The sequence below is a fragment of the Marmota flaviventris genome, chromosome 1, assembly GCF_047511675.1.
Source record: "Marmota flaviventris isolate mMarFla1 chromosome 1, mMarFla1.hap1, whole genome shotgun sequence".
Lineage (NCBI taxonomy): Eukaryota > Metazoa > Chordata > Mammalia > Rodentia > Sciuridae > Marmota > Marmota flaviventris.
In genome coordinates this window covers 148,182,376-148,199,605 of record NC_092498.1, presented here as the reverse complement: position 1 = coordinate 148,199,605, position 17,230 = coordinate 148,182,376, and the positions used below count along the sequence as shown (strand labels likewise).

At 57.9% G+C, this 17,230-nt stretch overlaps 1 protein-coding gene across 1 annotated transcript in view; it reads left to right on the top strand.

Moving 5' to 3' along the window:
- The first annotated feature begins 9,769 nt into the window (after positions 1 to 9,769).
- Fam222a (family with sequence similarity 222 member A) overlaps positions 9,770 to 17,230 on the top strand; it is a 45,791-nt gene continuing 38,330 nt past the window's right edge. Inside the window, exon 1 of the mRNA XM_027923340.2 lies at positions 9,770 to 10,062. The gene's annotated coding sequence lies outside the window, so the exon portion shown is untranslated. The remainder of the gene's footprint in view (positions 10,063 to 17,230) is intronic.

Here is a 17,230-nt window from a genome sequence, read left to right as displayed (position 1 = left end):
GAGAGGAACCGGGGACACAGGCTCGGGGGCCCTATTTTGGATGGCCTATGTGGCCTTGGGAACGTCTGGGTCCTTCTCTGAGCCTCCGTTTCCCCATTTAGAAGGAGATGGCGTGAACCGTTGTCAGGAGTGGCTAATTGGTGGCACCCCTCCCCCACCCCTCCCTTGCCGGTGGCAGGCAACAGAGGTTGGGTTTAGGACTTGGTCCCCAAGACCTGCACTAGCATGAGGCCAATTCTCAGCACAACGTTCTTATTGCTATTAGAGACCGGGCGTCCATCATGGCCCTGATGACAAAGACGAACCTTCCCTGAGAGCCGAGAGCCGGGCTCTGTCCTACCTGATCTCATATATCAACTCTCTGCAACATCATGACCCTCAAACGACGAGGCAGTTATGGTGAACCTTATTTTAGAGAGGAGGAAGCCAAGATCAGAGAGGGGAAGAGACAGGCCTAAGGTCACACAGCGAATTAATGATGGGCTCAGAATTTGAACCCATGCTCCTGTCTTACCTAAAATGATCCAGAGGAGTAAAGGCACCCCTCTCTTCTCTTACCATCGGAAGTCTGGGAAGAGTGCCACCATTTTTCCATGCGAAGGTCTGTGCCATTTATGCAGCACACGTTATCCGCTCAGGGCTGTGATCATGCTCATTTTCCAGACGGGAGACTGGGGCTCCAAGGGATGGTGGGGTCTAGCCAAGGTCATGTGGCTGATTATTTGGGAGGGGTGGGGTTAGATGGCTCTGGTCTTCATCTCTCACCTGTCCTTGTCCCTGTAAGAGCCCCGGATGGTGCCCATTATCCTGGGAATTGGTGGCGCCTCCCCCAGGACCATGTGGACTGAGTGGCCGGTCCAGCCTAGAGGAGCCCTGAGTTCAGGGCACACCCCAACCCTCCCACACTGCCAGGCTTCAGATGCCTGAGCTGATCCCTGTCCCTGTCCTTGGCCGACGCACCTACTCTGGCTACGTGACCTCTCCCCTCTGCTCTTGGCCCCGGATGACCCTCAAGGGTTTCTGATCAGGGTCCAAATCCATCATTCCCGAGTGGACTGACCCAGTCCTGCACCCCCCATCCATCTTCCTAATGTAGCTTCGGAGGAGGGGGAGGGGCTGGTCTGGATGGGGAGGGGACGGTCCCACTCCGGGAGTCCTCGCCCAGCGTCCCCAGGGCACCTCCACACCCCCACTCCCCACCTGCAAAACACCACTGACCCCAGCAGACAAGAGACCCCCCAAGCAGAGGGCTGTCCTCCATAGGCACCGGGGTCTGGGGACGCTCCACCCAGTGCCTCCCTCTCTGCAGCCCCCCACGGGGGGTTCTAGAAGCCACAGAGAGAAACTGTCCTCAGGCCAGCAGCCACTGGCTCCTTGTGACCTGGAATCAATCTCTTCCACTCCCTGGGCCTCAGTTTCCCCGTCGGTGACATGAGAAGTCTGAACCAGTAGCTTTCCAGCCTTTACTGTTGGAATACCGTTGTTGGAACTGTAGAAACTTATTTTTTTTTCTTTTCATATAAACTCGCACTGCGAACTCCAATATGAAAAGGATGAACTGCAACCTGCCTTGGCTGAAGCCGGCTGGCCCCGGGGCGGGGTGGACCCCAGAGCGCTCTCTTTTCCTCTGCCCCTGGCCCAGCCACCAACCCATGACCCCTGAGGCATCTTCTAGGACCCTCAGGTTCCTAGAAAGAGTTTGAAAATACAGGAAGAGCTATTATCCGCCAGACACGCCATCATGAAAATGCTCAAACAGAAGGCAAAGTCTAAAGATGTTTCTAACAAACTCTTAGATACCCCCCACCCGGGGCCCCCCGTTAATATGGAACTGTACTCACTTTATCAGGTTAGGGCACCCTCTCAGCTCCCCCCGATCCCGTGACTCAGAAAGGTCTGTGCTAGGAGCACTGAGTCCTCGTGCGAAGCTCTGGGAATGGGGCTGTCAATACCAGCTGCTGTAACAAGCAGACCCGGGCGTGTGGGGCGGAACTCAAGAAGAGTTCGATTCTCATGCTACGGTTCAAGGCCTGGGTCCCCGGTCAACAGGTGGGCAGCTTTCTCCCACAGGTGACTCAGGGGTCCAGGCTCTGTCTATCTTGTGGCCCTGTCCTTGAAGGGTCCATCCTCCTCCTCCTGGAGTGGATGGGGAGGCTGGTGGAAAAGAGGCACCTCTTCAACCACGCTGTCCTGCACTTCATTGGCAAGAGCACCCATTCCGCCCCGGGGCCAGGTGGCCGTCTCTGCCTTATCCACTGTGGCTGTAAGCCCTGTCCCAACATCCTGAATCATCTGTCATCCCCAAGGGGCTAACTGCATGCCCAATCAGAGAGGGCCTGTCCAGCTCTTCTGAGGAGTTTGACTTTGCCCAACAAAAACATATTAAGCATCCCAGCGGCCTGGGAGGCTGAGGCAGGAGGATCTCGAGTTCAAAGCCAGCCTCAGCAACCTAGTGAGGCCCTAATCAACTTAGCCAGTTGATAAAATGTCAAAAAGTGCTGGTGAGGTGGCTCAGTGGTTAAGCAACCCTGGGTTCAGTCCCTGGTACCACTAAAAAAAACAAAAACAAAAACAAAAAAAATAATCATTAAGCTTTTACTAAATACCTTTGCATCTTTCTGCTCTGTCAGGGTGACCGCTGGACCCTGTAGTGAAAGAGACACAAGCTAGAAAAGAATTCGTTGGTCCCTCAGCTCTGCGTGTCCCCTCATTTCCTCCACATCGACTGGCCCATGAAGTTGGTGCTGTGATTCTTGCCATTTTACAGCACAGGAAGCTGGGGCTCAGAGAGGTGAAGTGACCAACCCGAGGTCACACAGGCGTTTGGTTTCACATCCCGGTCTATTGAACTTCTTTCAGGCACACCATGACGTATCAGTGGTTTTGATGGCTGACCATATGGGCAGCAGGACTGGTCCTCACCACAAGGATGGCTTGAAAGGCGATAGGAATGCCCTCTCCGTTAACAATGGCTTGATGGTGTTTTAAGGCGTCTTTGAGTGATCGTGGTTTACAAAACAGCTGCCAACAGTTCAGCAGATGCTGTCACTACTGGATCCCAGCCAGAAGGGGACAAGGGCAGGGCACTTTCCTGCAGCACTCTGGGTCTGAGCCCAGGACTCAGGATCCAGTAGGTACCCCGGGGGGGTGGGGGGGGCGCTGGGCAGGAAGTAGGGACCCGGCCTATTGACCACGGAGGGCCCAATCAATGCTATCTCTTCAGGCCATGCCTAGGCAGCCATCGATTTCCCCGGCTGCTGTTAAGCCCCTGTTTATGTAACGCCTGAACTTTGCACAACTGAACCGTTTAATGTGCGGAGAGGCCCGTTACCATGAAAACCAGCCGCGCCTGGCAGCCGGGGCCCGGCTCCCTGTGTTATTGGCCGGCACTGAGTGTGTTTCAACCTTGATAAGTCAATGACTTTTTGTACTAAAGGAGATCTTCCAGGAGGGCTTGGGGGGACCCGGGAGGGCAGGGGTGGGCGGGGGCTTTAATCCCCTGGAAGCCTCCCTGCCACTCAGAGCCTGGGAGAACCAGGCCCAGCTGGCCAGGGGACAGAGCCCACCTTGGGCATCGGGTGGGGCGGGGACCACCCCATCTCCAGCCCCTGTTCCTGGAGTGCTAAGGCCTCGGGCACAGCCACTGCATGGCACAGAGACCCTCCAGGATCCAGAGCCAGGCTCCACCCGCTTGGGAGCTGTGACTTTGAGCAAGGCCCTGGACATTGGCCTGCGAGTCCACTCGTGGGCCTGCTGCCAGGTGGATAGGTCCCGTGGTCACAGCAGCTGGGGCCGTGCCTGGTCCCCAGAGGATCGTGGAGGGATGTGATTGGTATCGTGGGTCCAGATATTTTACGATAATGGCCACTGGTTGTATCTGCAGATGCCAAGAGGCTTGGGACATGCTCTGCCCGTCGGCTCATTCTGGTCCTCGAGATGGGCAGGGCTGGGGGCAACTGCCCCAATTTTCAGAGGGGGGAAAGGGAATTGAGTTGTCTCGTCTGGGGGGGTCCCATGATCAGAGGGTGGCACAGGCCGGAAGAACCGCGCTTCCTAACTCCCAGCCGGGGGTTCTTTCAAACTCAAAAACACAGACAGAGGAATACCTCGCGTGAGTTGCGGGTTCTCGAATCTCTAGTCTGAGATGCGTGACAGACATCACCAATCAAGGGCAGCACTGCCCCCCTGAGCTGCGTTTGAAATGGGGCTCACATGGAACTCTGTGCCCCTTGCCAAAGACTCTGGGTTCAAGTTCCACCTCTGGCCCCCACTCACTGTGTGACCTCAGACAAGTTCCTTCCCCTCTCTGGGCTCGCTGATTCCCCACAATGAAACAAGAGGGACATTTAATGTTTCCTGGATTCTCTGAAGGGGTCTCCCAGGGTGAAGGGACCCCTCACTACTTCCAGGTTCCCACCCCTGTCTTCCTCTTGGATCCCCCTGAACCTTTTCCGACAACCTACAATGTGTCAGCAACTGGGCAAGGTGTTCGGGACACCTTGCAGAGAAGAAATGACCAAAAGTCTCTTCCAGAACAGAGTCGAGACAAGGAGACCCCCAAAATGAGCCGAGCCAGAAGGGCTCGGGAGGTAACAAGGGCCAGGGAGGAGGAGATGGCTGAGGGAAAGACCACAGATGGGAGTAATCAGGGAGGGCTTCTCTGAGGAGGTGCCGCCCAGCTGGGCCTGCGGGGCCCAGAGCAGAAGGAAGGGAACAGTTTGTCCCCGGCCTTGAACTGGAAATGGTACAACAGCTCAAAACAGCCCAGAGAAGGCTGCAGTGGCTGGAGGGGGTGCGGGTGGGCTGTGGGTGGGAACCGTGGCAGGGGTCCGTCCCCCTGGCTGCCTGGGCCTCCTCAGTCCCCCGCCACTGCCTTTCCTCCCCTGGTCTCTTGTCCCCAAGCCCCGGAGGCCCGCCCCCGCCCCCAGAGGGGCTCCAGGCACTGGGGGGCAGGGCTGGTGGATGACAAGGTTACACGTGCCCCTTTTCTCTGGGAGCAGCATAAAGAGCTCTTTCTTTCCTGCTTATTAATAGCTCTGATTAAATTATCTCTGAGCAACCTGCGTGGTGTGCACCAATGGGGCCGGCTCCCTCCAGGCTCTGGCCTAGATTACCAGGGCAGGTGAGGTGACGGGGGCGGGGGGAGGCTGGGCCAGGTCTGTCCCCCACCAGGAGCAAGCCCCGGCTCTCTTGGCTCTCCTGAGACCCTGCTCAGCCTCGGAGCCCCGACCCTCTGCTCTTGGGAACCTCTCTGGGTCCCTCCGTTGGAGTGCCAGGCCTTTGAAGGGGCAGGTCCCCTGCCGGGGACACACCTCTTTCCCCACATCACCTGTCTTCTGCTGGGTTGGGTCCCTGAATGACCCCTGGTTAGTCTCCTTGTCTACGTCCCCATGACACTGAAGTTCCGTAAGACCTCTTTTTTGGACCAGGTCACTGTAGAATCCCCCGTGTCTGACACCAAGTGGTTTCTTAGGAAATACATGGATAAAGGAATAAGCAGGCGTGGTTGGGCAGTGCCAGGCCTCCCTAGGTGGGAGGGCGGGAAGCCAGGTGCCAGACACCCCCCCCCAGAGCCGTGCCTATGTGGCAATCAAGCCTGCTTCACCGATGGGGGGAAACTGGGCACAGAGAGGGGGAGTCACACGGCTGGTGACCCAGGCCATCTATTCCACTCCCTCCTCTTCTTCATGTTCCTCCTCTGGAAGGAAAGAAGGTGGTGGTCAGGGAAGGCTTCCCAGAGGAAGCGAAGCCCTCGTCGCAATCTGAGGGAGGCGCCTCCTAGACGGTGGGTGGGAACCCCTGTGCAAAATGCCAGAGTCACACGGAAGCCTGGGTAGATGTTTTGGCAAGGTTGGTGTTGGGGCACCAGGTGACATCCTTCCTATCCTTCTGGGGCCTCTTGACCCCTGTTGGAGTCAGTGATCAGGCTGCTTCATGGACTGTGGCAGATGCACATTAACAGTCTCCAACCACATAATGCAGAAGTACTTTTTTTTTTTTTTGGCACTCGACCACCGAGCCCCATCCCCAGCCCTATTTGGTATTTTATTTAGAGACAGGGTCTCACTGAGCTGCTTAGGGCCTCACTGTTGCTGAGGCTGGATTTGAACTTGGGATCCTCCTGCCTCAGCCTCCTGAGCTGCTGGGATGACAGGTGTGCGTCACCACGCCCAGCAATGCAGAATTACTGGACATAATCAAGAGCAAAGGCATGAGGCCCTAACCTCAGGGAGGCAGGTGTATTGGGGGGCTGTGAATGTGTGTTTGGGGGGGCATAAATGTCGGCCCATGGTGGAGCCTCTTCTGGTGCATCCACTTGCCTGGGGGCTGGGGGAGGCAACTGGAAGACACCTCTCTACCCAGGTAGCTACCTTCCAGCTAAAATCCCACCATTAGCACAAAATGGACTCCCCAATCTTCAGAGAAGGGGGTCCTTCCAGATCTTGGGAATCCCTGGTTGTCAGCCCTGTCTACACTTTGAAATCTTGGGGAGACCTTTGGAAACGACTGACCCACCCCCCAGAAAGGCTGATAAGCAAACTGAAGTTCAGAAAAGAGGAGAATCTTGTCCTCTTAGTGGCTGTCACGGGATGCAATAAATCAAGGTCCGGGGAACTGGTGTTTGGGATCCAGTTCTGTCATTGTGTGACCTTGGGCAAATCAGGTGGCCTTCTTCTGATATGTGACTAATAATCTTAAGTCCCTTAGGGAGTGTGTTACGTAAATAGCACGGAACACACACCCAGCACCTAGTGTGTCTGTCAAGTCATAGTGCCCTACAACAGGAAAAAAAAAAAATCCCAAACTTTGGAAAGACGAGGGTGAGGCCCTTCCGGCTCTTTTTCTTTCCAGGTTTTGGTTGACAGTGTCCCTCCTCCTCCTCCTGTCCCCAGCTTGAATCGGGTCCCCCTACCTGTCCACGCCCTGGGTCCACCCAGCCAGTTGCCAGGCAACCGGCCCTGACGTCAAGGCAGCTCTGGCAGGTGGCCGGGACCTGGAGCCGCTGGAGGTCGGATCACATTTCCAGGTAAATCCCCGCCCCCAACCCCTGCCCGCACTGAGGGTGGCCAGGGTGGGGGGGTGGGGGGCGGCCGCGGAGAAATAGAGCGGGGCACGGGGCCAGGAGCTGGAAACCGCATGCGTGGCGGCTCCTGGCCTAGATAAGGTGGTGGGTGGCCTACTTGGGCCGGCCTCCGAGGTCCCTGGCGGGTTCTAGGCAGGTGCGGGATGAGTCCTGAAAGTAGGCTAGGGCCCCATAGTAATCAGCACGTCCTGCTGGATACACTCCCTGGCCCTCCAAAATGGAAGATCCCTGCTGGCATTTATTAAGCACTTCTAGTGTCCTTTGCATGCAATAATTCATTTCGACTTCACCACAAGTTTATACGGTGAGAATTAAGATATCCTATCGCCCCCCCCCCCCACACACACACATTTTGCAGACAAGAAACGGAGACACGGAGCCACGAAGATAAATGGTCCAAGCTGACAGCTAGAATGGGCAGGGCTTGAATCCCACTCGGGTTCTGTGGTACTCTGCCGAGCGTCACCCCTGCCCCCAACTTGCTGGTGTGGTGGAGACTTAGCAACCCATAGATCTGCCCCTCCCAGGACTCAGTTTCTCCATCTGTAAGTGGGAGTCAGTTTTATACAGGCCATGCGTAGCTATCAGGCAGACCAGGTCAGGACTTACGCAGCCACTTAGAAAGTGAAAACCACTGCAGAGTTTGACAGACCCAAATTTGGACCTCAGGTTGACGTGACTCTGTGCTTTGGTTTCCTAGTCTGTCAAGTGAAAGAGAATACCAGGGCCCTACCAAGGTGATGGCACACATCCATAGCTCAGGCACCAGAGGGGCTGAGGCAGAATGGATGGCTTGAGCCCCGTATGCAGCTTGAGAACAGCCTGGGCACCAAAGCAAAACTCCCTCTCAAAAAATGCAAAGAAAGAAAAGAGCAAAGAGTACAAAAAGAAAATAATCCAGGATGCATAGTTTATAAAGAGCTGAGCTAAAGAGCTCAGCTCACTGCATATTGTGTATGCAGTTAATGCTCCACAGACCTCAGCTCTGAGGCCAAAAATCCAACACTGCCCAAATTGTGCCCTGATAAAAAAACATTTAAGGACACTTTGCATCTCATGACCTCAGTTTCTTCTATAAGTTGGGAGTATGATCACAATGCCTACCATATCAGTTTTCTCATCTGTAAAATGGGCGTGGTAATACCTATCTCAGATGATTGTGAGGAATAAGTATGTATCGTGCTATGTAAGTGTGGTAGTTACTGTTACTGATTGATATTAGTGTCAGTGCTGGGGATTGAACCCAGGACCTTGCCCACCTATGCTGTACCATTGAGCTACCCTCCTGACACTTTTTTTTTTTAAATATTTATTTATTTATTTTAGTTTTTGGCGGACACAACATCTTTGTTTGTATGTGGTGCTGAGGATCGAACCCGGGCCGCACGCATGCCAGGCGAGCGTGCTACCGCTTGAGCCACATCCCCAGCCCCCCTCCTGACACTTTTTGTGATTATTTTTAACACATTCCTCATAGGGTTGTTCCCAAGGTTAAATTAAACAATGCAGATAATGTACTTAGCATAGAGTCTTGCCTCAAATATGAGCTCTATAAATGGTAATTAGTTTTTCCATGCCGGGTTCCTTGACAAAGGGACTACAAGTACCAGCATGCCCTGAGCCCCTAGTCGGGTCCCCTCCACCCAGTGTTAGCGCGCTGCACGCCGGGAGTTGCAGTCCTCGAGAGGCAGGTCCCGCCTTGTCCCAGCTTGGGGGAGGAGGTTGGAGAGCCGCCCTGCCGGCCTTTGAATTTTGCCGCGAAAAGCGCGCGTGGCGCCCCTCGGCCCCGCCCCCTGGAGGACGCTGCGCCGCGTCACCGTGGTAACCGCCTCTTGGCCCCTGCTGATTGGGCTGGGATGCGGGGGGCGGGTCGGGGGCTAGACGCTGCGGCGGCCGCCGGCGCTCGCGCCTGTCAGTCGGGCCAGAGCGGAGCAGTGGGCAGCAGTACCGGGCCGGCACCTCCGCCGAGAGGCTGCGCGCGCCGGCCGGGGAAGGCGGAGAGCCGGGCCCGCCGCCTGCGGGGCGCGGCGCGCGGCACCCGGCCCTGAAGCAAGGCGAGACGCCCGCGCGCACCAGGCGGCGCGAGGCTGCGGCCCCGGGAGCCCCCGCGCGGCGCCCCGGGCCATGGGCGCGTGAGAACCCGGCGCGCGCCGCCCCTGCTGCAGTTCGCGAGCTCGCACGCTCGCTGCAGAGTCCCCCGGGCCGTCTCCGCTTCCGCCCTGCGCCACCTGGACTTGCTATTCCTTGGCGCCGAGGCCCCTGAGGCTGCATCCGAGCCTCCGACACCCGCTGCCGCCCGCCACCGCTGCTCGCCGGCTTCCCCTCCCCCCACACCCGGGGCCGGGAGCCGGAGGAGGAGGGGCCCGTGCATTCTCGCCGCTGCTCTTTGCAACCTGCGGGGGCCGGTGCATGTCTGGCGAGGAACCGGGGCCGCTGCAGGTGCGTGCAATCCCGGGAGGAGACGACCCCACCCCCACCCCCCGGCGAACCCGGGGGCTGCGAGCGGCGGGCGGGCGGGCGGGCGAGCGAGAGGAAGCAACAAAGACAGGCTGCAGCTGGGGCTGGCGAGAGGGGCCGCGGCCGCCCGGCTCCCTGCGCGGACGGAGAGGGCGCCCTGGGAGCGGCGCGGGGCGAGCTGCAGAGGTGAGCGGGGCCCCGAGGAGAGGCGCAGCGCCTCCCGCCGGACGCGGCGAGCACAGACTCCGGCGAGGATGCGCAGCCTGAGCGCCCTTGCGGCCCGGGTCCCGGGCGAAAGCGACCCTCGCTGAGCAGAGAACCTCCCAGCCCCGACTTCGGACGGCGCACTCCGGAGTCTGGATAGCTCTCACCGACAGCGTCCCTTCCCACCCGGAGAGAAGCATCGGCTCCCGAGCGGGGCTTCCTCGGGCAGCCTCTGCCACCTCTGCATGGCTGCAACCTGTCGAGTGGAGCGTAGAGGCCGCTGAGACCCGGTGCCCTACGACCCCCTGGCTGATCGGGTGAGTTGCGAGGGGCCGGATTCCGGGCTAGAGCTGGGGGCTCCTCTTGGTATCAGGGCAGCCCGACTAGACCTAAAGGAGACCTATATTGTTGGGGGCGCTGCGCCCCTTGCCTGTCCCTTTCCCTTCCACCCACAACTTGTTTGGACTGGTCAGCTGACTTGAGTGGAGGCTGGGGTCCCCTGGTGTCCCCCGGGACTAAGGTAGTGCAGATGCCAGAGAGGAAAGGTCACTCCACCCATAAAGCTAACAGACAAAGGTAGTGGCTCCAACGTCTGAAAATTCCTGGGGAACTCCCGCGTCTTGGAGGAAATGAGGGGGCACCCAGGTTGGGACAGCATTGAGGGTCTCCACAGCATCGTCTGAGATCTTAAAAGGGAGGATCAGAAGGGAGGTATGAGGTCCTGGCCACGGTGGCTACATAGAAGATTTTGCCCTCTGTGGACGGACAGTAGGGTTCCCACCATTCTGGCAAGTGTTCCAATAAATAACTTGCAGAGAGACCTGGTGTTCAGTGGCCCTGGGAGGAGACGTCACTGCCCAGCCTCTGATGTCACTGGAGTGGTCATGGCAATGAGACTTGCCTTGACCCAAGGCTGGAGGAAGCAGGGCCAGATGCCTTTGGGTAGTGGAGAGGTAAAGGCTGACTCCCCCATCCTAGCAGTCTTTTGACCTAAATCCCCAGCCACCACATGAAGTGGGGGAGGGAGACCGTGCCAGCTGTCCCTGCTGATGCTCCTCCCTCCAAGGACAGGTATTTAGAACTTTGCCCATGTAGACTGGCAGTGCCTGGGGGTTTGGGACTCCCAGATAGAATAACTTCTGCTTTCAAAGAAGATGCTGAAGAGGAGGCCTCCCTGAACCCCACCATATACCTAGCCAGCAGGCTAAAGCTCCCGGGGTCCCTAGAGAGATGCGGGCCCTCAGCCTTCCAACAGGCCACTTCCGCTCAGGAAAATGTGAATGCCTGCTCCCAGCCAGGGAAGGTGCAGAGGAGCCGCTGCCTGCCATGCTCCAAGGCCAGGGGATCCCCTGCTGTCCAACCCCAAGGGAAAGGGCTTGGCCCAGCCTGTCCCACGCTCCCTTTGGTGTTTAAGATGATTTTGACAAGCCTAGTGTGATTGATGCTCATTACGTGAACGGAGGGCAAGTCAGTGTTAAGGTCTGAATCTGTCTCGGCCAGGGCCAATGATGAGCAGAGGGCACCCACCTGTTTTCCCCTCCCCCCCCCACTGGCCCTGTAGTTTGCAAAGACCTGGAGAACCCCCAGCCAGCTTCCTGCTGGGGGCTCTGAGATTCTCCCGTGTCCCTTCCCTCCCATGACCCACTGCCAGCGTCGGCTGTGGGCGCAACTGCTGTGACCACATTTCTAGGAAAAGGTTTGAAAACCGTGTCATTGCTTCAGCTGTGTGGGGCGGGGTGAGAGCCCAGAAGGGTATGTGGGGGGCCATTCTTAGAAGCGAGGCCCCTGTCTCTGTGCAGTGAGCATTTCCCCTGCTCTCCTACCAGACTCTCTGGCCAGATTAACAGGTCTAATAAATACTGGCGGAACTGCTTTGGGGGGCTTGGCAGGGAGATGGTATTTCCAGCTGAAATGGTGTCGTTAAACACACAAGCTTCAGAGGACAGAGGAGCAATAGCAGATTGGGGGAGATGTGGGCAGAAGGGCTGTTTGCACTGCCTCTCGACGCTTCCCAGTTTAGAAACAAACTCAGAGTGTGCGCCAGAGATCCACAAACAGGCAGTTGGAGGCCCTCCGTCGAGTATTTACACTTCCTCAGCCAAGGCGGAGGGAAGGGCTGTCAGAATTGGGCAATTCCTTCTGTTCCCTTCCCTTGGCTCCCTGGGCTTGGCAGTCGGTGCCAGACGAGGAACGGGGTGGGGAGTACCGGCTTCTCCGGAGTCTCCCTGTGGGCCAGGCATTTTGCTCCAGGATCTCCTTGAAGTGGCTTATGAGCTATGGCCCATTTGATAGATGAGGAAACTAAGGCTCAAATCAAGAAAGGGATGGTCTACAGGTGCTCAGCCAGGTAGCTGCAGAGGTTTGGCCCTGAATTGCCCTGGCTCCAGATCTCCAGGACCTCCCCGCCCTCTTGCATGGGTCCAGGGGAGCTTCCCCTGCTTGCTGGAAAGGGGTCCGTGCAAGAATTAGGAGCTCTTGGTAATGGAGGGAGGCTGGCTCCACCAGGATGCCTTGTCCACACCAAAACCCAGGTTTCAATCCTGGTTCCCCCTAACCTGCAGGCCAGTGTTGGGCAGAATGGCAGCTTATGCCCTGGGCCTTGTAGGTGGCCTGGCTCCCTAACCCCCCGGAGCCCTCTCCAGCCCTGGGTGGTGAGGCCACCCTCAGCCATCGCAGGGACCCTGTTGGTGGGTGGAGCCGGTGGGGAGGCAGGGATGCAGACAGCAGGGACACCTAGCACAAGAGTGGGAGGGGCCCCGTGGAGTGGGTGCCATATGAGTCTCCAAAAGGACCCCTAGGGCTGCTCCAGTCAGTGGGACGGGCTGGGAGCAGCGAGATGCCTGTGGGCCCTGAGCCTGCTGAGCTCAGTGGGGGACCTGGTGGCCAGGAGGTGTGTCCTGGAGCTCGGGTCACAGGGGAGGTTTAAGCAGGGAAGGCTCCCTCCACAGGGACCGTCATCCTGGACATCCTTTGGGTCAGAAAGGGAGCTCTCCTTGGTCCTCTGGGCAATCTCCTCTCAAGGTTGGCTTCCCATCCCGTCCCCAGTAATCCTTCTCACTTGGCTAATTCCGCATAAGCGCCTCCATGGTCCTCTGAGCCTCCGGGTTGCTCTGGACCAGGACCTGAACTGGGCCAGGCCCGTTTGCTTACACCCCTTGTAGAGAAACCTGAGGCTCCCTGGTGAGCAGTGGCTCCCAGGAACTGTGCCCTGCACTTGCTGACTGTGTGACCTTGGGTGAGTAGCATTGCCTCTGAGTTCGTTTCCTCTTCGGTGAGCAGCAGCTGCTAACAGCACCCACTGCGGAGGGTCATGATGAGGATTCAACTGAGGGCTTAGTACAGGCCGCAGCATGCAGCAAGCGCTCCATAAATGCACAGCCTTATGGCTCCTCTTAGCTTTATCCTCAGAACAGGGCCTTGCATGACTCTCCCAGTGAAAGGTGGTAGGCTTCAGCCCAAGGCAGGCACCTACCTTCCCTTCTGGCCTGCTCTGCACCAGGGCACCTCAAGTCACCCGGGGGGCCCCCACGTGGTGCGCACACGTGGCTCCCATCTGAGTTCTGGCCGGGCTGGGGCTGGGGCCCAGCCGGGGCCTCCCCAGGCTCCCCTGCCTCCCTTCCCTCCCAGCCAGGAGGCGAGCTAGCAGCTCATATTCATGAACCGTAATTCAATCAGGCGGCGACTCCTCTGGGCCCGGGCGGGGGTGAGAACGAGGAGGCGCGCACAAAAGGGCCGCTTTATTACCTCCCGCGGGCCCGGGAATTGCGGCTCTCCCCCGGCAGCGGCCGGAGCCGCCTTTATTGTGTTAACCCATTTGCGTGTCAAGAGCTATTGTGCGCTTTCCCCGCCTGTGCGGGCGCCAGGGAGGAGGGCTGCGTGGCTCTGCCGGCCGGTCACCTCCGCGGGCGCCGCCCGCCGCCCTGATTGGTTGCTAAGTGATTTGCATCCAAGGTAATCACTTTTATCTCAGAAGGATGTCGACTATAATTATAAGCTACTGACATCTTTTGAAATCTGCCTAATGACTATTTTAGTCTGCCCGGGCTGGGGGTGGGGAGGCGGGTTCCGAGGGGGAGGGGGATGCTGAGAAGGGGGGGGATGGATTCCTTCCACCTGGACCATTGGTTCCCCAGTTGCCAGAGACATCTGAGGGCCTCGAACAAAAGGCCAGGAGGCTGAAGGGGAGCTGGCATTCCTGTGGGCGGAGTTAGTGCCATTTTAGAGATGGGGAAGTGGAGGCCTTGGGACGGAGTCACCTGCCAAGAAGACACAGCCCTGACCCATAGGTACCTACCTCATGGGCTGCTCTCTTAGTTGGGGAGCAGACGGGAATAATGTGATGGTGCCTGGGTAGAGGGCAGTGGTCGGGTACCTTCCAGGGTGTTGGTATCCCCGTTTTCCTAGGGAGGAAATGGGCACAGGGTAGGCATGTCACTGCCCAAGGTCACACAGCCAGCAGAATGAGGTCAGGGTAGAAGGGGTGGCATGGGCAGCTCCCTGGCCTCTCTCCTGCTTCCTGTTGTCCAGCCCGGCCACGGTACCCAGGTGCTGGCCATGGTCAGGTGGCAAAGCTCTGAGGGCCCACAGCCTCCCCGCAGCCAGCTGGGACCCTGGGCAGAACTGGTGCGGGGCTGGGAGGAGGGGAGACTGGCCGTCGAGGGCTCCTCACTGAGGGGCTGGTACTCTGGGTTCTGAGGACTGAGTGGATTTGCCCCTATGGGATGGATGAGGAAAGTCAGGGGAGCTTATCAAAGGGCAGAGGTCAAAAGGGTGATGAGCCAGGAGGAACTGGGGGTCTTGAGTGCCAAGCTCAGGAGCCGATGGGGTCCGGAGGAGGAGGAGGAGGACACCTCTCAGAGGCCAGGCGGATAAGGTGTGCTGGGAAAAGGGCTGCCCTATGCCTGGGTGCTGGGTGCTGTAGAGTCAGCAGGGGGCTTGGAACGCTCTCAGACCTGGGCTCCCACGCTGTTGCTGCCTGTGTGTCCTCAGACAAGTTACCTCACCTCTCTGGTCCCTGGTTTCCTCGCTTGTTGAAGAGGGTGATTGCAGTTGCCTTATGGGTTTCTAGATAGGAAGACCTTGTGTGTCTAGTTCCTTTGAGCTCTGGGAACAGAGGGACAGAGAGGAGGGAGGGGCTCAGCAAGCTGGGTGACATGGGCTCAGACAGAGGCCCTGGCCATCCCCCTGGCCCCACAGCAAGTCACTGTTCCAGCTGCAGCAGCTGTTTGGGGCCCTGGGAGCCCCTGCTATTGTGCAGAGAGCACAGGGGACAAAGGCCTGGGAGGTCAGGGGGCCAGGCCATAGCTGGCTGTGAACAGGCTCCCCTGGACAGGGACTTAATGACACAGAACTTAATGACCCAGAATGCATGGGGAGAGGGCCTCCCTTGGAGGAAGGGAGGCGGGGGAGGTCAGCCACCAGCTGTCTGCCCCGGGATTCACTGCCAGGGCAGGGACACCTGCCTCCAAAGTCCAGGCTGGGCTCTGGAGGAGGCTGAGGTGGTGGTCCTCCCCAGGCCTGAATTTGGGGCCCCACCTCTGTGTGACCTCAGTCTCCCAGTTTGTCAGATGGGCCCAGGGTCCACCTGGGAGGGTGGCTGTGAGGCGTGGCAGTGCAGAGAGGAAGTGGGCAGGAGCCAGGAACGGCTATTTCTGCTTTTTATTCGTGCATTCATTCAGAGGTTTGCTGCTCCGTGCCAGGCTCCCTGCCAGGTGCTGGGGACACAGAGATGAACAAGAGCCCCAGTTACTTTGAAAGGTGGCATGCACCGAGGGAGAGGCTACAGACAGAGTGGAGGGGGCGGATCCACCACAGAGGAGTCCACAGTGTGCGGCCAGGAGCAGGGACACAGCAGGGATGTGGTCCCTGCCCTTGGGGACCCCGGACTCTCAAAGTAGGCTAGAAATTGGGAGGTGGAAGCTTACTACTACCTGGGGTGACCATGCAGGTTCCCCGACGGGGGAGGCACTTGGAATGGCTGGCTTTGGGGCTCCCTTTAAACACTTGCCTATTAGGAGAATCATGGGACACTATTGACATGTACCGTGGGCCACCGAGCTCCCTGCCCTGGCGTTTTGTTCTCATTTAATCCTCTAGCACTCTGCGATGGGTGTGTTTATTCCTATTGTGTAAAGGAAGAAACGGAGGCTCAGCAAGATGAAGTTACCACCCAGGTCCTGGGCCACATGACAAGGTCAACACACTCCCCTTCATTATCCACAGGACTTTGGCCTCTCTTCCTCCTCTGAGGGCACTGAACATTTTTTTAGGGGGGAGGCAGGTAACCCGGGATTGAATCAGGGGCACTCGGCCACTGAGCCCCTCCCCAGCCCTATTTTGTATTTTATTTAGAGTCAGGGCCTCACTGAGTTGCTCCTCATTTTGGCTGAGGCTGGCTTTGAACTCGCCATCCTCCTGCCTCAGCCTCCCGAGCTGCTGGAATGACAGGTGTGTGCCACTGCACCCAGTTTAGGGCATTGAACTTGAGAGGTACTATTCTGGGAGGGTCCTTGAGCAGGCACTGAGGGAGACTTGTTTTGGGCCAGCTGTCTCCTTTGTGAGCTGCACGCCTTTGAATAAGTCACCCCCACCTGACCCCAGCCTCAGCCATGCCCTTCCGGAGACGTCAGCTGATGGCAAGTCCAGGCAGGCGTGACCTCCCTTATACTGCTGTGCCCTTGACAGACATTGCCAATCAATTGCTGCCCTCTTCCCTCGCTGAGTTCCTCCCCTGACCTTGGGTTCTCTCCAGGGCTCTGGGCAGGCAGCACCAATCAATCAGCAGGGCCTGTGAGCTGAAACTGGTCGCCTGCCTGGCCTTGTTGAGCTCCCGGGTCCCTCTGCCACCTTCATGTGGTTTGGAGGACCAGAGTAATCATAGCAAGAGAATCTGGGGGAGCTTCTCTAAGGATATGAGAGGTTCTTCAGCCACGAAAACCATTGAAGTATGAGAGTCAATTACCATTTTCCAGTTCTGACTCAGGTCTGTCCACGTGCAGATTTCAAACATCTGTAGTCTGGAATTTATTTGCAGTTAGCATTCATTGAGCTGCTCCTGAGAGAGAGGTCCTTGATGGGCGCCCTCTGACTCCCCAGTCTACAGAGCCTGTCGGCACCTCTAGCCCATGGAGAGATGAGGAAACCGAGGCTCAGCACGGTTAAGCAGAGTAGGTTTGTGAACCCGCGGAGCAGCTTAACTGGCCTTCAAACTTGTCTCAAGGTCCCCAGACTAGGGGTGGCAGGCAGACAGGGCAAGCCTGGACAAGGTGTTGGTCCTTGTGACGCCCTGAGGGCTGGTGGGCTTCTAGCAGACAGAGCTGGGCAGGGTGGCCTGGGTGGAGGGAAGAGCCCAAGAGGCAGAGCAGCAAGTGTTTCTGTGGAGGGACCAGCATGTGGCCTGACGTGGCCAGGATGTGGCGAGAGGGGACTTTGGAAAGATCCACAGCTGTCCTTGGCATTTGGACTTTGCCCACTCACCATAAGGTG